The sequence below is a fragment of the Scophthalmus maximus genome, chromosome 18, assembly GCF_022379125.1.
Source record: "Scophthalmus maximus strain ysfricsl-2021 chromosome 18, ASM2237912v1, whole genome shotgun sequence".
NCBI classification, from domain to species: Eukaryota; Metazoa; Chordata; class Actinopteri; order Pleuronectiformes; family Scophthalmidae; genus Scophthalmus; species Scophthalmus maximus.
Window position 1 is genome coordinate 1,077,501 of NC_061532.1, and position 22,500 is coordinate 1,100,000.

The 22,500-nt window shown below is 42.0% G+C and overlaps 15 non-coding genes across 15 annotated transcripts; all 15 read right to left on the reverse strand.

The window, feature by feature from the left end:
* Positions 1-879: 879 nt before the first annotated feature.
* Positions 880-951, reverse strand: trnag-ucc. Its single transcript has one exon. It is a non-coding gene; the product is annotated as a tRNA-Gly (tRNA).
* Positions 952-1,602: 651 nt separating this feature from the next.
* trnas-uga lies at positions 1,603-1,684 on the reverse strand. The gene has a single exon. It is a non-coding gene; the product is annotated as a tRNA-Ser (tRNA).
* A 2,242-nt stretch (positions 1,685-3,926) lies between these two features.
* trnag-ucc lies at positions 3,927-3,998 on the reverse strand. The gene has a single exon. It is a non-coding gene; the product is annotated as a tRNA-Gly (tRNA).
* A 690-nt stretch (positions 3,999-4,688) lies between these two features.
* trnas-uga lies at positions 4,689-4,770 on the reverse strand. The gene has a single exon. It is a non-coding gene; the product is annotated as a tRNA-Ser (tRNA).
* Positions 4,771-6,458: 1,688 nt separating this feature from the next.
* On the reverse strand, positions 6,459-6,530 carry trnag-ucc. Its single transcript has one exon. It is a non-coding gene; the product is annotated as a tRNA-Gly (tRNA).
* A 651-nt stretch (positions 6,531-7,181) lies between these two features.
* On the reverse strand, positions 7,182-7,263 carry trnas-aga. Its single transcript has one exon. It is a non-coding gene; the product is annotated as a tRNA-Ser (tRNA).
* Positions 7,264-8,952: 1,689 nt separating this feature from the next.
* trnag-ucc lies at positions 8,953-9,024 on the reverse strand. The gene has a single exon. It is a non-coding gene; the product is annotated as a tRNA-Gly (tRNA).
* Positions 9,025-11,203: 2,179 nt separating this feature from the next.
* Positions 11,204-11,285, reverse strand: trnas-aga. The gene has a single exon. It is a non-coding gene; the product is annotated as a tRNA-Ser (tRNA).
* A 2,383-nt stretch (positions 11,286-13,668) lies between these two features.
* Positions 13,669-13,750, reverse strand: trnas-aga. Its single transcript has one exon. It is a non-coding gene; the product is annotated as a tRNA-Ser (tRNA).
* A 94-nt stretch (positions 13,751-13,844) lies between these two features.
* trnav-uac lies at positions 13,845-13,916 on the reverse strand. Its single transcript has one exon. It is a non-coding gene; the product is annotated as a tRNA-Val (tRNA).
* A 2,218-nt stretch (positions 13,917-16,134) lies between these two features.
* Positions 16,135-16,216, reverse strand: trnas-aga. The gene has a single exon. It is a non-coding gene; the product is annotated as a tRNA-Ser (tRNA).
* Positions 16,217-16,310: 94 nt separating this feature from the next.
* trnag-ucc lies at positions 16,311-16,382 on the reverse strand. The gene has a single exon. It is a non-coding gene; the product is annotated as a tRNA-Gly (tRNA).
* A 1,531-nt stretch (positions 16,383-17,913) lies between these two features.
* On the reverse strand, positions 17,914-17,985 carry trnag-ucc. Its single transcript has one exon. It is a non-coding gene; the product is annotated as a tRNA-Gly (tRNA).
* Positions 17,986-20,164: 2,179 nt separating this feature from the next.
* Positions 20,165-20,246, reverse strand: trnas-aga. The gene has a single exon. It is a non-coding gene; the product is annotated as a tRNA-Ser (tRNA).
* Positions 20,247-21,936: 1,690 nt separating this feature from the next.
* On the reverse strand, positions 21,937-22,008 carry trnag-ucc. The gene has a single exon. It is a non-coding gene; the product is annotated as a tRNA-Gly (tRNA).
* Positions 22,009-22,500: the final 492 nt, after the last annotated feature.

The following is a 22,500-nucleotide window of genomic DNA, read 5'->3' on the forward strand; positions in this document are numbered from 1 at the left end:
ACTATTGTACTTCAATGTTGTGACGTTTAATAATCCATTCAAATTCATAAATGTCTCTACATAACCTTTGAGTACAAGCACACAGGGCATGTTGTGACAAAGGACATGGCGATAGAGCAAATAGCTTTGTCTAAATCGGTCTTTGAAACACAGGACTTATAATTACAATTTTCCACCTGGTATTACTTTCTGTTGCCAGGGTTGTACTTCGGTATTCTCTTGTTGGCTCTAACGATTGGTTGGTCGGTCTCTATACTCTCAAAACATCACAAAACCTTGTTGTACTGCAGGATTGTCTTGTTGTCTCCAACATGGACCTGGTAGTTCTAAATTCTCAATTTTTTTTGGGTAGGATTTTAACCTGTGCAGGACTTTAGTCCATTATGTAGCTTGTAACGTAGAGCTTGATATGACAAGGGACAAGAGACAGAGCAAATATCTTTGTCCTTGAAACATGAAAACCAACCTACCATTGTTGGCAGGATTTTAACCTGTGCGGGGAGACCTTTAGGGATCTTTAGTCCATTACGTAGCTTGTAACATAGAGCTTGATATTACAAAGGACAGGAGACAGCAAATACCTTTGTCCTCGATACAAAGGACCTGGAATTTCACTTTTCCCCCTGGTAATAACTTTTTGTTGTAACTATTGTATTTCAATGTAGTCTTGGACCATGTGTAAGTTCTGAAACCAAATGTCACGTGAAAAGCAGCCTGATGTTATCAACAGGATTCAAACCAGCTGGGGGATGGATTTCTAGTCAATCGCCTTGACCACTCGGCCACAACGGCCACGTCAGACCCACTTCGTCATCAGATTTAGCACGGCACTATGTGCTTTTTTGGCATTATAATCAAAAGGTGGGTCCAAACTATAACTGCGATGGCCGGGAAGCGAACCCGGGTCAACTGCTTGGAAGGCAGCTATGCTCACCACTATACCACCATCGCCACTAAATTCAAATACATGGCTGATGCAGCAGGTGGATTATGGGATATAATGTAGGAGGATCCCATGAAAAGAGTGCCCAAAGAAAACAAGATGGTGGTCCAGTAGAAGAGGCAGTAAATTCATAAATGTCTCTACATAACCTTTGAGTACAAGCACACAGGGCTTGTTGTGACAAAGGACATGGCGATAGAGCAAATAGCTTTGTCTGAATCTGTCTTTGAAACACAGGACTTATAATTACAATTTTCCACCTGGTATTACTTTCTGTTGCCATGGTATTACTTTGGTATTCTCTTGTTGGCTCTAACGATGGGTTGGTCGGTCTCTATACTCTCAAAACATCACAAAACCTTGTTGTAATGCAGGATTGTCTTGTTGGCTCCAACGTGGGCCAGGTTGGTTCTAAATTCTCAAACAATCAAGAACATGAAAAGCAACCTACCATTGTTGGGGAGACCTTTAGGGATCTCTAGTCCATTACGTAGCGCTTGATATTACAAAGGACAGGAGACAGCAAATACCTTTCTCCTCGATACATAGGACTTGGAATTTCACTTTTCCCCCTGGTAATAACTTTTTGTTGCAAGGATTGTACGGTCTTGGACCGTGTGTAAGTTCTGAAACCACATGTCACACGAAAAGCAGCCGTACGTTATCGGCAGGATTCGAACCTGCGCGGGGAGACCCCAATGGATTTCAAGTCCATCGCCTTAACCACTCGGCCACGACAACCACATCAGACCTGCTCATCAGAATTAGCACGGCGGTAAGTCAACCCTATATGCTTTTGTGGCATTAAAATCAAAAGGTGGGTCTCAACGATACCTGCGAATTGAACCCGGGTCAACTGCTTGGAAAGCAGCTATGCTCACCACTATACCACCATCGCCACTTAATTCAAAATACATGGCTGATGGAGCAGGTGGATTATGGAATATAATGAAGGAGAATCCCATGAAAAGAGTGCCCAAAGGAAACAAGATGGTGGTCCACGAGGATAGCAGAGTAGAAGAGGCAGTTTAACACAAAGTATTGTAACACATGAAAAGAATGCGTTCAAATTCATAAATGTCTCTACATAACCGTTGAGTACAAGAACACAGGGCTTGTTGTGACAAAGGACATGGCGATAGAGCAAATACCTTTGTCTAAATCTGTCTTTGAAACACAGGACTTATCTTTACAATTTTCTCCCTGGTATTACTTTCTGTTGCCAGGGTTGTACTTCGGTATTCTCTTGTTGGCTCTAACGATGGGTTGGTCGGTCTCTATACTCTCAAAACATCACAAAACCTAGTGACCTCAACAGAATTGTCTTGTTGGCTCCAACGTGGGCCTGGTTGGTTCTAAATTCTCAAACAATCAAGAACATGAAAAGCAACCTACCATTGTTGGGGAGACCTTTAGGGATCTCTAGTCCATTACGTAGGTCGTAACGTAGAGCTTGATATTACAAAGGACAGGAGACAGCAAATACCTTTGTCCTCGAAACATAGGACTTGGAAATTCACTTTTCCCGCTGGTAATAAGTTTTTGTTGCAACTATTGTACTTCAATGTTGTGACGTTTAATAATGCGTTCAAATTCATGAATGTCTCTACATAACCTTTGAGTACAAGCACACAGGGCTTGTTGTGACAAAGGACATGGCGATAGAGCAAATAGCTTTGTCTGAATCTGTCTTTGAAACACAGGACTTATAATTACAATTTTCCACCTGGTATTACTTTCTGTTGCCATGGTATTACTTTGGTATTCTCTTGTTGGCTCTAACGATGGGTTGGTCGGTCTCTATACTCTCAAAACATCACAAAACCTTGTTGTAATGCAGGATTGTCTTGTTGGCTCCAACGTGGGCCAGGTTGGTTCTAAATTCTCAAACAATCAAGAACATGAAAAGCAACCTACCATTGTTGGGGAGACCTTTAGGGATCTCTAGTCCATTACGTAGCTCGTAACGTAGAGCTTGATATTACAAAGGACATACCACCATCGCCACTTAGTTCAAATACACGGCTGATGCAGCAGGTGGATTATGGGATACAATGTAGGAGGATCCCATGAAAAGAGTGCCCAAAGAAAACAAGATGGTGGTCCACGAGGAGAGCAGAGTAGAAGAGGCAGTTTAACACAAAGTATTGTAACACTTGAAAATAATGCGTTCAAATTCACAAATGTCTCTACATAACCTTTGAGTACAAGCACACAGGGCTTGTTGTGACAAAGGACATGGAGATAGAGCAAATAGCTTTGTCTGAATCTGTCTTTGAAACACAGGACTTATAATTACAATTTTCCACCTGGTATTACTTTCTGTTGCCAGGGTTGTACTTCGGTATTCTCTTGTTGGCTCTAATGATGGGTTGGTCGGTCTCTATACTCTCAAAACATCACAAAATCTTGCTGTACTGCAGGATTGTCTTGTTGGCTCCAACGTGGGCCTGGTTGGTTCTAAATTCTCAAACTTTTTTGGGTAGGATTTTAACCTGTGCAGGACTTAAGTATGACAAGGGACAAGAGACAGAGTTAATATCTTTGTCCTTGAAACATGAAAACCAACCTACCATTGTTGGCAGGATTTTAACCTGTGCGGGGAGACCTTTAGGGATCTCTAGTCCATTACGTAGCTTGTAACATAGAGCTTGATATTACAAAGGACAGGAGACAGCAAATACCTTTGTCCTCGATACATAGGATTTGGAATTTCACTTTTCCCCCTGGTAATAACTTTTGTGTTGCAGTTATTGTATTTCAATGTTGTCTTGGACCATGTGTAAGTTCTGAAACCAAATGTCACGTGAAAAGCAGCCTGATGTCATCAACAGGATTCAAACCAGCTGGGGGATGGATTTCTAGTCAATCGCCTTGACCACTCGGCCACAACGGCCACGTCAGACCCACTTCGTCATCAGATTTAGCACGGCACTATGTGCTTTTTTGGCATTATAATCAAAAGGTGGGTCCAAACTATAACTGCGATGGCCAGGAATCGAACCCGGGTCAACTGCTTGGAAGGCAGCTATGCTCACCACTATACCACCATCGCCACTAAATTTAAATACATGGCTGATGCAGCAGGTGGATTATGGGATATAATGTAGGAGGATCCCATGAAAAGAGTGCCCAAAGAAAACAAGATGGTGGTCCAGTAGAAGAGGCAGTTTAACACAAAGTATTGTAACACATGAAAATAATGCGTTCAAATTCATAAATGTCTCTACATAACCTTTGAGTACAAGCACACAGGGCTTGTTGTGACAAAGGACATGGCGATAGAGCAAATAGCTTTGTCTGAATCTGTCTTTGAAACACAGGACTTATAATTACAATTTTCCACCTGGTATCACTTTCTGTTGCCATGGTATTACTTTGGTATTCTCTTGTTGGCTCTAACGATGGGTTGGTCGGTCTCTATACTCTCAAAACATCACAAAACCTTGTTGTAATGCAGGATTGTCTTGTTGGCTCCAACGTGGGCCAGGTTGGTTCTAAATTCTCAAACAATCAAGAACATGAAAAGCAACCTACCATTGTTGGGGAGACCTTTAGGGATCTCTAGTCCATTACGTAGCGCTTGATATTACAAAGGACAGGAGACAGCAAATACCTTTCTCCTCGATACATAGGACTTGGAATTTCACTTTTCCCCCTGGTAATAACTTTTTGTTGCAAGGATTGTACGGTCTTGGACCGTGTGTAAGTTCTGAAACCACATGTCACACGAAAAGCAGCCTTACGTTATCGGCAGGATTCGAACCTGCGCGGGGAGACCCCAATGGATTTCAAGTCCATCGCCTTAACCACTCGGCCACGACAACCACATCAGACCTGCTCATCAGAATTAGCACGGCGGTAAGTCAACCCTATATGCTTTTGTGGCATTAAAATCAAAAGGTGGGTCTCAACGATACCTGCGAATTGAACCCGGGTCAACTGCTTGGAAAGCAGCTATGCTCACCACTATACCACCATCGCCACTTAATTCAAAATACATGGCTGATGGAGCAGGTGGATTATGGAATATAATGAAGGAGAATCCCATGAAAAGAGTGCCCAAAGAAAACAAGATGGTGGTCCACGAGGAGAGCAGAGTAGAAGAGGTAGTTTAACACTAAGTATTGTAACACTTGAAAATAATGCGTTCAAATTCACAAATGTCTCTACATAACCTTTGAGTACAAGCACACAGGGCTTGTTGTGACAAAGGACATGGCGATAGAGCAAATAGCTTTGTCTGAATCTGTCTTTGAAACACAGGACTTATAATTACAATTTTCCACCTGGTATTACTTTCTGTTGCCATGGTTGTACTTTGGTATTCTCTTGTTGGCTCTAATGATGGGTTGGTCGGTCTCTATACTCTCAAAACATCACAAAACCTAGTGACCTCAGCAGAATTGTCTTGTTGGCTCCAACGTGGGCCTGGTTGGTTCTAAATTCTCAAACAATCAAGAACATGAAAAGCAACCTACCATTGTTGAGGAGACCTTTAGGGATCTCTAGTCCATTACGTAGCTCGTAACGTAGAGCTTGATATTACAAAGGACAGGAGACAGCAAATACCTTTGTCCTCGAAACATAGGACTTGGAAATTCACTTTTCCCGCTGGTAATAAGTTTTTGTTGCAACTATTGTACTTCAATGTTGTGACGTTTAATAATCCATTCAAATTCATAAATGTCTCTACATAACCTTTGAGTACAAGCACACAGGGCATGTTGTGACAAAGGACATGGCGATAGAGCAAATAGCTTTGTCTAAATCGGTCTTTGAAACACAGGACTTATAATTACAATTTTCCACCTGGTATTACTTTCTGTTGCCAGGGTTGTACTTCGGTATTCTCTTGTTGGCTCTAACGATTGGTTGGTCGGTCTCTATACTCTCAAAACATCACAAAACCTTGTTGTACTGCAGGATTGTCTTGTTGTCTCCAACATGGACCTGGTAGTTCTAAATTCTCAATTTTTTTTGGGTAGGATTTTAACCTGTGCAGGACTTTAGTCCATTATGTAGCTTGTAACGTAGAGCTTGATATGACAAGGGACAAGAGACAGAGCAAATATCTTTGTCCTTGAAACATGAAAACCAACCTACCATTGTTGGCAGGATTTTAACCTGTGCGGGGAGACCTTTAGGGATCTTTAGTCCATTACGTAGCTTGTAACATAGAGCTTGATATTACAAAGGACAGGAGACAGCAAATACCTTTGTCCTCGATACAAAGGACCTGGAATTTCACTTTTCCCCCTGGTAATAACTTTTTGTTGTAACTATTGTATTTCAATGTAGTCTTGGACCATGTGTAAGTTCTGAAACCAAATGTCACGTGAAAAGCAGCCTGATGTTATCAACAGGATTCAAACCAGCTGGGGGATGGATTTCTAGTCAATCGCCTTGACCACTCGGCCACAACGGCCACGTCAGACCCACTTCGTCATCAGATTTAGCACGGCACTATGTGCTTTTTTGGCATTATAATCAAAAGGTGGGTCCAAACTATAACTGCGATGGCCGGGAAGCGAACCCGGGTCAACTGCTTGGAAGGCAGCTATGCTCACCACTATACCACCATCGCCACTAAATTCAAATACATGGCTGATGCAGCAGGTGGATTATGGGATATAATGTAGGAGGATCCCATGAAAAGAGTGCCCAAAGAAAACAAGATGGTGGTCCAGTAGAAGAGGCAGTAAATTCATAAATGTCTCTACATAACCTTTGAGTACAAGCACACAGGGCTTGTTGTGACAAAGGACATGGCGATAGAGCAAATAGCTTTGTCTGAATCTGTCTTTGAAACACAGGACTTATAATTACAATTTTCCACCTGGTATTACTTTCTGTTGCCATGGTATTACTTTGGTATTCTCTTGTTGGCTCTAACGATGGGTTGGTCGGTCTCTATACTCTCAAAACATCACAAAACCTTGTTGTAATGCAGGATTGTCTTGTTGGCTCCAACGTGGGCCAGGTTGGTTCTAAATTCTCAAACAATCAAGAACATGAAAAGCAACCTACCATTGTTGGGGAGACCTTTAGGGATCTCTAGTCCATTACGTAGCGCTTGATATTACAAAGGACAGGAGACAGCAAATACCTTTCTCCTCGATACATAGGACTTGGAATTTCACTTTTCCCCCTGGTAATAACTTTTTGTTGCAAGGATTGTACGGTCTTGGACCGTGTGTAAGTTCTGAAACCACATGTCACACGAAAAGCAGCCGTACGTTATCGGCAGGATTCGAACCTGCGCGGGGAGACCCCAATGGATTTCAAGTCCATCGCCTTAACCACTCGGCCACGACAACCACATCAGACCTGCTCATCAGAATTAGCACGGCGGTAAGTCAACCCTATATGCTTTTGTGGCATTAAAATCAAAAGGTGGGTCTCAACGATACCTGCGAATTGAACCCGGGTCAACTGCTTGGAAAGCAGCTATGCTCACCACTATACCACCATCGCCACTTAATTCAAAATACATGGCTGATGGAGCAGGTGGATTATGGAATATAATGAAGGAGAATCCCATGAAAAGAGTGCCCAAAGGAAACAAGATGGTGGTCCACGAGGATAGCAGAGTAGAAGAGGCAGTTTAACACAAAGTATTGTAACACATGAAAAGAATGCGTTCAAATTCATAAATGTCTCTACATAACCGTTGAGTACAAGAACACAGGGCTTGTTGTGACAAAGGACATGGCGATAGAGCAAATACCTTTGTCTAAATCTGTCTTTGAAACACAGGACTTATCTTTACAATTTTCTCCCTGGTATTACTTTCTGTTGCCAGGGTTGTACTTCGGTATTCTCTTGTTGGCTCTAACGATGGGTTGGTCGGTCTCTATACTCTCAAAACATCACAAAACCTAGTGACCTCAACAGAATTGTCTTGTTGGCTCCAACGTGGGCCTGGTTGGTTCTAAATTCTCAAACAATCAAGAACATGAAAAGCAACCTACCATTGTTGGGGAGACCTTTAGGGATCTCTAGTCCATTACGTAGGTCGTAACGTAGAGCTTGATATTACAAAGGACAGGAGACAGCAAATACCTTTGTCCTCGAAACATAGGACTTGGAAATTCACTTTTCCCGCTGGTAATAAGTTTTTGTTGCAACTATTGTACTTCAATGTTGTGACGTTTAATAATGCGTTCAAATTCATGAATGTCTCTACATAACCTTTGAGTACAAGCACACAGGGCTTGTTGTGACAAAGGACATGCCGATAGAGCAAATAGCTTTGTCTGAATCTGTCTTTGAAACACAGGACTTACAATTACAATTTTCCACCTGGTATTACTTTCTGTTGCCATGGTTGTACTTTGGTTTTCTCTTGTTGGCTCTAACGATGGGTTGGTCGGTCTCTATACTCTCAAAACATCACAAAACCTTGTTGTACTGCAGGATTGTCTTGTTGGTTCGCACATGGATCTGGTTGGTTCTAAATTCTCAAATTTTTTTGGGTAGGATTTTAACCTGTGCAGGACTTTAGTCCATTATTTAGCTTGTAACGTAGAGCTTGACATGACAAGGGACAAGAGACAGAGCAAATATCTTTGTCCTTGAAACATGAAAACCAACCTACCATTGTTGGCAGGATTTTAACCTGTGCGGGGAGACCTTTAGGGATCTTTAGTCCATTACGTAGCTTGTAACGTAGAGCTTGATATTACAAAGGACAGGAGACAGCAAATACCTTTGTCCTCGATACAAAGGACCTGGAATTTCACTTTTCCCCCTGGTAATAACTTTTTGTTGCAACTATTGTATTTCAATGTTGTCTTGGACCATGTGTAAGTTCTGAAACCAAATGTCACGTGAAAAGCAGCCTGATGTTATCAACAGGATTCAAACCAGCTGGGGGATGGATTTCTAGTCAATCGCCTTGACCACTCGGCCACAACGGCCACGTCAGACCCACTTCGTCATCAGATTTAGCACGGCACTAAATGCTTTTTTGGCATTATAATCAAAAGGTGGATCCAAACTGTAACTGCGATGGCCGGGAATCGAACCCGGGTCAACTGCTTGGAAGGCAGCTATGCTCACCACTATACCACCATCGCCACTAAATTCAAATACATGGCTGATGCAGCACGTGGATTATGGGATATAATGTAGGAGGATCCCATGAAAGGAGTGCCCAAAGAAAACAAGATGGTGGTCCAGTAGAAGAGGCAGTAAATTCATTAATGTCTCTACATAACCTTTGAGTACAAGCACACAGGGCTTGTTGTGACAAAGGACATGGCGATAGAGCAAATAGCTTTGTCTGAATCTGTCTTTGAAACACAGGACTTATAATTACAATTTTCCACCTGGTATTACTTTCTGTTGCCATGGTATTACTTTGGTATTCTCTTGTTGGCTCTAACGATGGGTTGGTCGGTCTCTATACTCTCAAAACATCACAAAACCTTGTTGTAATGCAGGATTGTCTTGTTGGCTCCAACGTGGGCCAGGTTGGTTCTAAATTCTCAAACAATCAAGAACATGAAAAGCAACCTACCATTGTTGGGGAGACCTTTAGGGATCTCTAGTCCATTACGTAGCTCGTAACGTAGAGCTTGATATTACAAAGGACATACCACCATCGCCACTTAGTTCAAATACACGGCTGATGCAGCAGGTGGATTATGGGATACAATGTAGGAGGATCCCATGAAAAGAGTGCCCAAAGAAAACAAGATGGTGGTTCACGAGGAGAGCAGAGTAGAAGAGGCAGTTTAACACAAAGTATTGTAACACTTGAAAATAATGCGTTCAAATTCACAAATGTCTCTACATAACCTTTGAGTACAAGCACACAGGGCTTGTTGTGACAAAGGACATGGCGATAGAGCAAATAGCTTTGTCTGAATCTGTTTGAAACACAGGATTTATAATTACAATTTTCCACCTGGTATTACTTTCTGTTGCCATGGTTGTACTTTGGTATTCTCTTGTTGGCTCTAACGATGGGTTGGTCGGTCTCTATACTCTCAAAACATCACAAAATCTTGATGTACTGCAGGATTGTCTTGTTGGCTCCAACGTGGGCCTGGTTGGTTCTAAATTCTCAAATTTTTTTGGGTAGGATTTTAACCTGTGCAGGACTTAAGTCCATTACGTAGCTTGATATGACAAGGGACAAGAGACAGAGCAAATGTCTTTGTCCTTGAAACATGAAAACCAACCTACCATTGTTGGCAGGATTTTAACCTGTGCGGGGAGACCTTTAGGGATCTTTAGTCCATTACGTAGCGCTTGTTATTACAAAGGACAGGAGACAGCAAATACCTTTTTCCTCAATACATAGGACTTGGAATTTCACTTTTCCCCCTGGCAATAACTTTTTGTTGCAACTATTGTACTTCAATGTTGTGACGTTTAATAATGCGTTCAAATTCCTAAATGTCTCTACATAACCTTTGAGTACAAGCACACAGGGCTTGTTGTGACAAAGGACATGGCGATAGAGCAAATAGCTTTGTCTGAATCTGTCTTTGAAACACAGGACTTATAATTACAATTTTCCACCTGGTATTACTTTCTGTTGCCATGGTTGTACTTTGGTATTCTCTTGTTGGCTCTAACGATGGGTTGGTCGGTCTCTATACTCTCAAAACATCACAAAATCTTGCTGTACTGCAGGATTGTCTTGTTGGCTCCAACGTGGGCCTGGTTGGTTCTAAATTCTCAAACTTTTTTGGGTAGGATTTTAACCTGTGCAGGACTTAAGTATGACAAGGGACAAGAGACAGAGCAAATATCTTTGTCCTTGAAACATGAAAACCAACCTACCATTGTTGGCAGGATTTTAACCTGTGCGGGGAGACCTTTAGGGATCTTTAGTCCATTACGTAGCGCTTGATATTACTGCAGGATTGTCTTGTTGGCTCCAACGTGGGCCTGGTTGGTTCTAAATTCTCAAACTTTTTTGGGTAGGATTTTAACCTGTGCAGGACTTAAGTATGACAAGGGACAAGAGACAGAGCAAATATCTTTGTCCTTGAAACATGAAAACCAACCTACCATTGTTGGCAGGATTTTAACCTGTGCGGGGAGACCTTTAGGGATCTTTAGTCCATTACGTAGCACTTGATATTACAAAGGACAGGAGACAGCAAATACCTTTGTCCTTGATACATAGGACTTGGAATTTCACTTTTCCCCCTGGTAATAACTTTTTGTTGCAAGGATTGTAATGTTGTCTTGGACCGTGTGGAAGTTCTGAAACCACATGTCACACGAAAAGCAGCCTGACGTTATCGGCATGATTCGAACCTGCGCGGGGAGACCCCAATGGATTTCTAGTCCATCGCCTTAACCACTCGGCCACGACAACCACATCAGACACACTCATCAGAATTAGCACGACGGTAAGTCAACCCTATATGCTTTTGTGGCATTAAAATCAAAAGGTGGGTCCAAACTATAACTGCGATGGCGGGAATCGAACCCGGGTCAACTGCTTGGAAGGCAGCGATGCTCACCACTATACCACCATCGCCACTAAATTTAAATACATGGCTGATGCAGCAGGTGGATTATGGGATATAATGTAGGAGGATCCCATGAAAAGAGTGCCCAAAGAAAACAAGATGGTGGTCCAGTAGAAGAGGCAGTTTAACACAAAGTATTGTAACACATGAAAATAATGCGTTCAAATTCATAAATGTCTCTACATAACCGTTGAGTACAAGAACACAGGGCTTGTTGTGACAAAGGACATGGAGATAGCGCAAATAGCTTTGTCTGAATCTGTCTTTGAAACACAGGACTTATAATTACAATTTTCCACCTGGTATTACTTTCTGTTGCCATGGTATTACTTTGGTATTCTCTTGTTGGCTCTAACGATGGGTTGGTCGGTCTCTATACTCTCAAAACATCACAAAACCTTGTTGTAATGCAGGATTGTCTTGTTGGCTCCAACGTGGGCCATGTTGGTTCTAAATTCTCAAACAATCAAGAACATGAAAAGCAACCTACCATTGTTGGGGAGACCTTTAGGGATCTCTAGTCCATTACGTAGCTCGTAACGTAGAGCTTGATATTACAAAGGACATACCACCATCGCCACTTAGTTCACATACACGGCTGATGCAGCAGGTGGATTATGGGATACAATGTAGGAGGATCCCATGAAAAGAGTGCCCAAAGAAAACAAGATGGTGGTCCACGAGGAGAGCAGAGTAGAAGAGGCAGTTTAACACAAAGTATTGTAACACTTGAAAATAATGCGTTCAAATTCACAAATGTCTCTACATAACCTTTGAGTACAAGCACACAGGGCTTGTTGTGACAAAGGACATGGCGATAGAGCAAATAGCTTTGTCTGAATCTGTTTGAAACACAGGACTTATAATTACAATTTTCCACCTGGTATTACTTTCTGTTGCCATGGTTGTACTTTGGTATTCTCTTGTTGGCTCTAACGATGGGTTGGTCGGTCTCTATACTCTCAAAACATCACAAAATCTTGATGTACTGCAGGATTGTCTTGTTGGCTCCAACGTGGGCCTGGTTGGTTCTAAATTCTCAAATTTTTTTGGGTAGGATTTTAACCTGTGCAGGACTTAAGTCCATTACGTAGCTTGATATGACAAGGGACAAGAGACAGAGCAAATGTCTTTGTCCTTGAAACATGAAAACCAACCTACCATTGTTGGCAGGATTTTAACCTGTGCGGGGAGACCTTTAGGGATCTTTAGTCCATTACGTAGCGCTTGTTATTACAAAGGACAGGAGACAGCAAATACCTTTTTCCTCAATACATAGGACTTGGAATTTCACTTTTCCCCCTGGCAATAACTTTTTGTTGCAACTATTGTACTTCAATGTTGTGACGTTTAATAATGCGTTCAAATTCCTAAATTTCTCTACATAACCTTTGAGTACAAGCACACAGGGCTTGTTGTGACAAAGGACATGGCGATAGAGCAAATAGCTTTGTCTGAATCTGTCTTTGAAACACAGGACTTATAATTACAATTTTCCACCTGGTATTACTTTCTGTTGCCATGGTTGTACTTTGGTATTCTCTTGTTGGCTCTAACGATGGGTTGGTCGGTCTCTATACTCTCAAAACATCACAAAATCTTGCTGTACTGCAGGATTGTCTTGTTGGCTCCAACGTGGGCCTGGTTGGTTCTAAATTCTCAAACTTTTTTGGGTAGGATTTTAACCTGTGCAGGACTTAAGTATGACAAGGGACAAGAGACAGAGCAAATATCTTTGTCCTTGAAACATGAAAACCAACCTACCATTGTTGGCAGGATTTTAACCTGTGCGGGGAGACCTTTAGGGATCTTTAGTCCATTACGTAGCGCTTGATATTACTGCAGGATTGTCTTGTTGGCTCCAACGTGGGCCTGGTTGGTTCTAAATTCTCAAACTTTTTTGGGTAGGATTTTAACCTGTGCAGGACTTAAGTATGACAAGGGACAAGAGACAGAGCAAATATCTTTGTCCTTGAAACATGAAAACCAACCTACCATTGTTGGCAGGATTTTAACCTGTGCGGGGAGACCTTTAGGGATCTTTAGTCCATTACGTAGCGCTTGATATTACAAAGGACAGGAGACAGCAAATACCTTTGTCCTTGATACATAGGACTTGGAATTTCACTTTTCCCCCTGGTAATAACTTTGTGTTGCATGGATTGTAATGTTGTCTTGGACCGTGTGGAAGTTCTGAAACCACATGTCACACGAAAAGCAGCCTGACGTTATCGGCAGGATTCGAACCTGCGCGGGGAGACCCCAATGGATTTCTAGTCCATCGCCTTAACCACTCGGCCACGACAACCACATCAGACACACTCATCAGAATTAGCACAACGGTAAGTCAACCCTATATGCTTTTGTGGCATTAAAATCAAAAGGTGGGTCCAAACTATAACTGCGATGGCCGGGAATCGAACCCGGGTCAACTGCTTGTAAGGCAGCTATGCTCACCACTATACCACCATCGCCACTAAATTTAAACACATGGCTGATGCAGCAGGTGGATTATGGGATATAATGTAGGAGGATCCCATGAAAAGAGTGCCCAAAGAAAACAAGATGGTGGTCCAGTAGAAGAGGCAGTTTAACACAAAGTATTGTAACACATGAAAATAATGCGTTCAAATTCATAAATGTCTCTACATAACCGTTGAGTACAAGAACACAGGGCTTGTTGTGACAAAGGACATGGAGATAGCGCAAATAGCTTTGTCTGAATCTGTCTTTGAAACACAGGACTTATAATTACAATTTTCCACCTGGTATTACTTTCTGTTGCCATGGTATTACTTTGGTATTCTCTTGTTGGCTCTAACGATGGGTTGGTCGGTCTCTATACTCTCAAAACATCACAAAACCTTGTTGTAATGCAGGATTGTCTTGTTGGCTCCAACGTGGGCCAGGTTGGTTCTAAATTCTCAAACAATCAAGAACATGAAAAGCAACCTACCATTGTTGGGGAGACCTTTAGGGATCTCTAGTCCATTACGTAGCTCGTAACGTAGAGCTTGATATTACAAAGGACATACCACCATCGCCACTTAGTTCAAATACACGGCTGATGCAGCAGGTGGATTATGGGATACAATGTAGGAGGATCCCATGAAAAGAGTGCCCAAAGAAAACAAGATGGTGGTCCACGAGGAGAGCAGAGTAGAAGAGGCAGTTTAACACAAAGTATTGTAACACTTGAAAATAATGCGTTCAAATTCACAAATGTCTCTACATAACCTTTGAGTACAAGCACACAGGGCTTGTTGTGACAAAGGACATGGCGATAGAGCAAATAGCTTTGTCTGAATCTGTTTGAAACACAGGACTTATAATTACAATTTTCCACCTGGTATTACTTTCTGTTGCCATGGTTGTACTTTGGTATTCTCTTGTTGGCTCTAACGATGGATTGGTCGGTCTCTATACTCTCAAAACATCACAAAATCTTGATGTACTGCAGGATTGTCTTGTTGGCTCCAACGTGGGCCTGGTTGGTTCTAAATTCTCAAATTTTTTTGGGTAGGATTTTAACCTGTGCAGGACTTAAGTCCATTACGTAGCTTGATATGACAAGGGACAAGAGACAGAGCAAATGTCTTTGTCCTTGAAACATGAAAACCAACCTACCATTGTTGGCAGGATTTTAACCTGTGCGGGGAGACCTTTAGGGATCTTTAGTCCATTACGTAGCGCTTGTTATTACAAAGGACAGGAGACAGCAAATACCTTTTTCCTCAATACATAGGACTTGGAATTTCACTTTTCCCCCTGGCAATAACTTTTTGTTGCAACTATTGTACTTCAATGTTGTGACGTTTAATAATGCGTTCAAATTCCTAAATTTCTCTACATAACCTTTGAGTACAAGCACACAGGGCTTGTTGTGACAAAGGACATGGCGATAGAGCAAATAGCTTTGTCTGAATCTGTCTTTGAAACACAGGACTTATAATTACAATTTTCCACCTGGTATTACTTTCTGTTGCCATGGTTGTACTTTGGTATTCTCTTGTTGGCTCTAACGATGGGTTGGTCGGTCTCTATACTCTCAAAACATCACAAAATCTTGCTGTACTGCAGGATTGTCTTGTTGGCTCCAACGTGGGCCTGGTTGGTTCTAAATTCTCAAACTTTTTTGGGTAGGATTTTAACCTGTGCAGGACTTAAGTATGACAAGGGACAAGAGACAGAGCAAATATCTTTGTCCTTGAAACATGAAAACCAACCTACCATTGTTGGCAGGATTTTAACCTGTGCGGGGAGACCTTTAGGGATCTTTAGTCCATTACGTAGCGCTTGATATTACTGCAGGATTGTCTTGTTGGCTCCAACGTGGGCCTGGTTGGTTCTAAATTCTCAAACTTTTTTGGGTAGGATTTTAACCTGTGCAGGACTTAAGTATGACAAGGGACAAGAGACAGAGCAAATATCTTTGTCCTTGAAACATGAAAACCAACCTACCATTGTTGGCAGGATTTTAACCTGTGCGGGGAGACCTTTAGGGATCTTTAGTCCATTACGTAGCGCTTGATATTACAAAGGACAGGAGACAGCAAATACCTTTGTCCTTGATACATAGGACTTGGAATTTCACTTTTCCCCCTGGTAATAACTTTTTGTTGCAAGGATTGTAATTTTGTCTTGGACCGTGTGGAACTTCTGAAACCACATGTCACACGAAAAGCAGCCTGACGTTATCGGCAGGATTCGAACCTGCGCGGGGAGACCCCAATGGATTTCTAGTCCATCGCCTTAACCACTCGGCCACGACAACCACATCAGACACACTCATCAGAATTAGCACGACGGTAAGTCAACCCTATATGCTTTTGTGGCATTAAAATCAAAAGGTGGGTCCAAACTATAACTGCGATGGCCGGGAACCGAACCCGGGTCAACTGCTTGGAAGGCAGCTATGCTCACCACTATACCACCATTGCCACTAAATTCAAATACATGGCTGATGCAGCAGGTGAATTGAGGGATATAATGTAGGAGGATCCCATGAAAAGAGTGCCCAAAGAAAACAAGATGGTGGTCCACGAGGAGAGCAGAGTAGAAGAGGTAGTTTAACACAAAGTATTGTAACACTTGAAAATAATGCGTTCAAATTCACAAATGTCTCTACATAACCTTTGAGTACAAGCACACAGGGCTTGTTGTGACAAAGGACATGGAGATAGAGCAAATAGCTTTGTCTGAATCTGTCTTTGAAACACAGGACTTATAATTACAATTTTCCACCTGGTATTACTTTCTGTTGCCATGGTTGTACTTTGGTATTCTCTTGTTGGCTCTAATGATGGGTTGGTCGGTCTCTATACTCTCAAAACATCACAAAACCTAGTGACCTCAGCAGAATTGTCTTGTTGGCTCCAACGTGGGCCTGGTTGGTTCTAAATTCTCAAACAATCAAGAACATGAAAAGCAACCTACCATTGTTGAGGAGACCTTTAGGGATCTCTAGTCCATTACGTAGCTCGTAACGTAGAGCTTGATATTACAAAGGAGAGGAGACAGCAAATACCTTTGTCCTCGAAACATAGGACTTGGAAATTCACTTTTCCCGCTGGTAATAAGTTTTTGTTGCAACTATTGTACTTCAATGTTGTGACGTTTAATAATGCGTTCAAATTCATAAATGTCTCTACATAACCTTTGAGTACAAGCACACAGGGCTTGTTGTGACAAAGGACATGGCGATAGAGCAAATAGCTTTGTCTGAATCTGTCTTTGAAACACAGGACTTATAATTACAATTTTCCACCTGGTATTACTTTCTGTTGCCATGGTTGTACTTTGGTATTCTCTTGTTGGCTCTAACGATGGGTTGGTCGGTCTCTATACTCTCAAAACATCACAAAACCTTGTTGTACTGCAGGATTGTCTTGTTGGTTCGCACATGGATCTGGTTGGTTCTAAATTCTCAAATTTTTTTGGGTAGGATTTTAACCTGTGCAGGACTTTAGTCCATTATTTAGCTTGTAACGTAGAGCTTGACATGACAAGGGACAAGAGACAGAGCAAATATCTTTGTCCTTGAAACATGAAAACCAACCTACCATTGTTGGCAGGATTTTAACCTGTGCGGGGAGACCTTTAGGGATCTTTAGTCCATTACGTAGCTTGTAACGTAGAGCTTGATATTACAAAGGACAGGAGACAGCAAATACCTTTGTCCTCGATACAAAGGACCTGGAATTTCACTTTTCCCCCTGGTAATAACTTTTTGTTGCAACTATTGTATTTCAATGTTGTCTTGGACCATGTGTAAGTTCTGAAACCAAATGTCACGTGAAAAGCAGCCTGATGTTATCAACAGGATTCAAACCAGCTGGGGGATGGATTTCTAGTCAATCGCCTTGACCACTCGGCCACAACGGCCACGTCAGACCCACTTCGTCATCAGATTTAGCACGGCACTAAATGCTTTTTTGGCATTATAATCAAAAGGTGGATCCAAACTGTAACTGCGATGGCCGGGAATCGAACCCGGGTCAACTGCTTGGAAGGCAGCTATGCTCACCACTATACCACCATCGCCACTAAATTCAAATACATGGCTGATGCAGCAGGTGGATTATGGGATATAATGTAGGAGGATCCCATGAAAGGAGTGCCCAAAGAAAACAAGATGGTGGTCCAGTAGAAGAGGCAGTAAATTCATTAATGTCTCTACATAACCTTTGAGTACAAGCACACAGGGCTTGTTGTGACAAAGGACATGGCGATAGAGCAAATAGCTTTGTCTGAATCTGTCTTTGAAACACAGGACTTATAATTACAATTTTCCACCTGGTATTACTTTCTGTTGCCATGGTATTACTTTGGTATTCTCTTGTTGGCTCTAACGATGGGTTGGTCGGTCTCTATACTCTCAAAACATCACAAAACCTTGTTGTAATGCAGGATTGTCTTGTTGGCTCCAACGTGGGCCAGGTTGGTTCTAAATTCTCAAACAATCAAGAACATGAAAAGCAACCTACCATTGTTGGGGAGACCTTTAGGGATCTCTAGTCCATTACGTAGCTCGTAACGTAGAGCTTGATATTACAAAGGACATACCACCATCGCCACTTAGTTCAAATACACGGCTGATGCAGCAGGTGGATTATGGGATACAATGTAGGAGGATCCCATGAAAAGAGTGCCCAAAGAAAACAAGATGGTGGTCCACGAGGAGAGCAGAGTAGAAGAGGCAGTTTAACACAAAGTATTGTAACACTTGAAAATAATGCGTTCAAATTCACAAATGTCTCTACATAACCTTTGAGTACAAGCACACAGGGCTTGTTGTGACAAAGGACATGGCGATAGAGCAAATAGCTTTGTCTGAATCTGTTTGAAACACAGGACTTATAATTACAATTTTCCACCTGGTATTACTTTCTGTTGCCATGGTTGTACTTTGGTATTCTCTTGTTGGCTCTAACGATGGGTTGGTCGGTCTCTATACTCTCAAAACATCACAAAATCTTGATGTACTGCAGGATTGTCTTGTTGGCTCCAACGTGGGCCTGGTTGGTTCTAAATTCTCAAATTTTTTTGGGTAGGATTTTAACCTGTGCAGGACTTAAGTCCATTACGTAGCTTGATATGACAAGGGACAAGAGACAGAGCAAATGTCTTTGTCCTTGAAACATGAAAACCAACCTACCATTGTTGGCAGGATTTTAACCTGTGCGGGGAGACCTTTAGGGATCTTTAGTCCATTACGTAGCGCTTGTTATTACAAAGGACAGGAGACAGCAAATACCTTTTTCCTCAATACATAGGACTTGGAATTTCACTTTTCCCCCTGGCAATAACTTTTTGTTGCAACTATTGTACTTCAATGTTGTGACGTTTAATAATGCGTTCAAATTCCTAAATGTCTCTACATAACCTTTGAGTACAAGCACACAGGGCTTGTTGTGACAAAGGACATGGCGATAGAGCAAATAGCTTTGTCTGAATCTGTCTTTGAAACACAGGACTTATAATTACAATTTTCCACCTGGTATTACTTTCTGATGCCATGGTTGTACTTTGGTATTCTCTTGTTGGCTCTAACGATGGGTTGGTCGGTCTCTATACTCTCAAAACATCACAAAATCTTGCTGTACTGCAGGATTGTCTTGTTGGCTCCAACGTGGGCCTGGTTGGTTCTAAATTCTCAAACTTTTTTGGGTAGGATTTTAACCTGTGCAGGACTTAAGTATGACAAGGGACAAGAGACAGAGCAAATATCTTTGTCCTTGAAACATGAAAACCAACCTACCATTGTTGGCAGGATTTTAACCTGTGCGGGGAGACCTTTAGGGATCTTTAGTCCATTACGTAGCGCTTGATATTACTGCAGGATTGTCTTGTTGGCTCCAACGTGGGCCTGGTTGGTTCTAAATTCTCAAACTTTTTTGGGTAGGATTTTAACCTGTGCAGGACTTAAGTATGACAAGGGACAAGAGACAGAGCAAATATCTTTGTCCTTGAAACATGAAAACCAACCTACCATTGTTGGCAGGATTTTAACCTGTGCGGGGAGACCTTTAGGGATCTTTAGTCCATTACGTAGCGCTTGATATTACAAAGGACAGGAGACAGCAAATACCTTTGTCCTTGATACACAGGACTTGGAATTTCACTTTTCCCCCTGGTAATAACTTTTTGTTGCAAGGATTGTAATGTTGTCTTGGACCGTGTGGAAGTTCTGAAACCACATGTCACACGAAAAGCAGCTTGACGTTATCGGCAGGATTCGAACCTGCGCGGGGAGACCCCAATGGATTTCTAGTCCATCGCCTTAACCACTCGGCCACGACAACCACATCAGACACACTCATCAGAATTATCACGACGGTAAGTCAACCCTATATGCTTTTGTGGCATTAAAATCAAAAGGTGGGTCCAAACTATAACTGCGATGGCTGGGAATCGAACCCGGGTCAACTGCTTGGAAGGCAGCTATGCTCAGCACTATACCACCATCTCCACCAAATACATGGCTGATGCAGCAGGTGAATTGAGGGATATAATGTAGGAGGATCCCATGAAAAGAGTGCCCAAAGAAAACAAGATGGTGGTCCACGAGGAGAGCAGAGTAGAAGAGGTAGTTTAACACTAAGTATTGTAACACTTGAAAATAATGCGTTCAAATTCACAAATGTCTCTACATAACCTTTGAGTACAAGCACACAGGGCTTGTTGTGACAAAGGACATGGCGATAGAGCAAATAGCTTTGTCTGAATCTGTCTTTGAAACACAGGACTTATAATTACAATTTTCCACCTGGTATTACTTTCTGTTGCCATGGTTGTACTTTGGTATTCTCTTGTTGGCTCTAATGATGGGTTGGTCGGTCTCTATACTCTCAAAACATCACAAAACCTAGTGACCTCAGCAGAATTGTCTTGTTGGCTCCAACGTGGGCCTGGTTGGTTCTAAATTCTCAAACAATCAAGAACATGAAAAGCAACCTACCATTGTTGAGGAGACCTTTAGGGATCTCTAGTCCATTACGTAGCTCGTAACGTAGAGCTTGATATTACAAAGGACAGGAGACAGAAAATACCTTTGTCCTCGAAACATAGGACTTGGAAATTCACTTTTCCCGCTGGTAATAAGTTTTTGTTGCAACTATTGTACTTCAATGTTGTGACGTTTAATAATCCGTTCAAATTCATAAATGTCTCTACATAACCTTTGAGTACAAGCACACAGGGCATGTTGTGACAAAGGACATGGCGATAGAGCAAATAGCTTTGTCTAAATCGGTCTTTGAAACACAGGACTTATAATTACAATTTTCCACCTGGTATTACTTTCTGTTGCCAGGGTTGTACTTCGGTATTCTCTTGTTGGCTCTAACGATTGGTTGGTCGGTCTCTATACTCTCAAAACATCACAAAACCTTGTTGTACTGCAGGATTGTCTTGTTGTCTCCAACATGGACCTGGTAGTTCTAAATTCTCAATTTTTTTTGGGTAGGATTTTAACCTGTGCAGGACTTTAGTCCATTATGTAGCTTGTAACGTAGAGCTTGACATGACAAGGGACAAGAGACAGAGCAAATATCTTTGTCCTTGAAACATGAAAACCAACCTACCATTGTTGGCAGGATTTTAACCTGTGCGGGGAGACCTTTAGGGATCTTTAGTCCATTACGTAGCTTGTAACGTAGAGCTTGATATTACAAAGGACAGGAGACAGCAAATACCTTTGTCCTCGATACAAAGGACCTGGAATTTCACTTTTCCCCCTGGTAATAACTTTTTGTTGCAACTATTGTATTTCAATGTTGTCTTGGACCATGTGTAAGTTCTGAAACCAAATGTCACGTGAAAAGCAGCCTGATGTTATCAACAGGATTCAAACCAGCTGGGGGATGGATTTCTAGTCAATCGCCTTGACCACTCGGCCACAACGGCCACGTCAGACCCACTTCGTCATCAGATTTAGCACGGCACTAAATGCTTTTTTGGCATTATAATCAAAAGGTGGATCCAAACTGTAACTGCGATGGCCGGGAATCGAACCCGGGTCAACTGCTTGGAAGGCAGCTATGCTCACCACTATACCACCATCGCCACTAAATTCAAATACATGGCTGATGCAGCAGGTGGATTATGGGATATAATGTAGGAGGATCCCATGAAAGGAGTGCCCAAAGAAAACAAGATGGTGGTCCAGTAGAAGAGGCAGTAAATTCATTAATGTCTCTACATAACCTTTGAGTACAAGCACACAGGGCTTGTTGTGACAAAGGACATGGCGATAGAGCAAATAGCTTTGTCTGAATCTGTCTTTGAAACACAGGACTTATAATTACAATTTTCCACCTGGTATTACTTTCTGTTGCCATGGTATTACTTTGGTATTCTCTTGTTGGCTCTAACGATGGGTTGGTCGGTCTCTATACTCTCAAAACATCACAAAACCTTGTTGTAATGCAGGATTGTCTTGTTGGCTCCAACGTGGGCCAGGTTGGTTCTAAATTCTCAAACAATCAAGAACATGAAAAGCAACCTACCATTGTTGGGGAGACCTTTAGGGATCTCTAGTCCATTACGTAGCTCGTA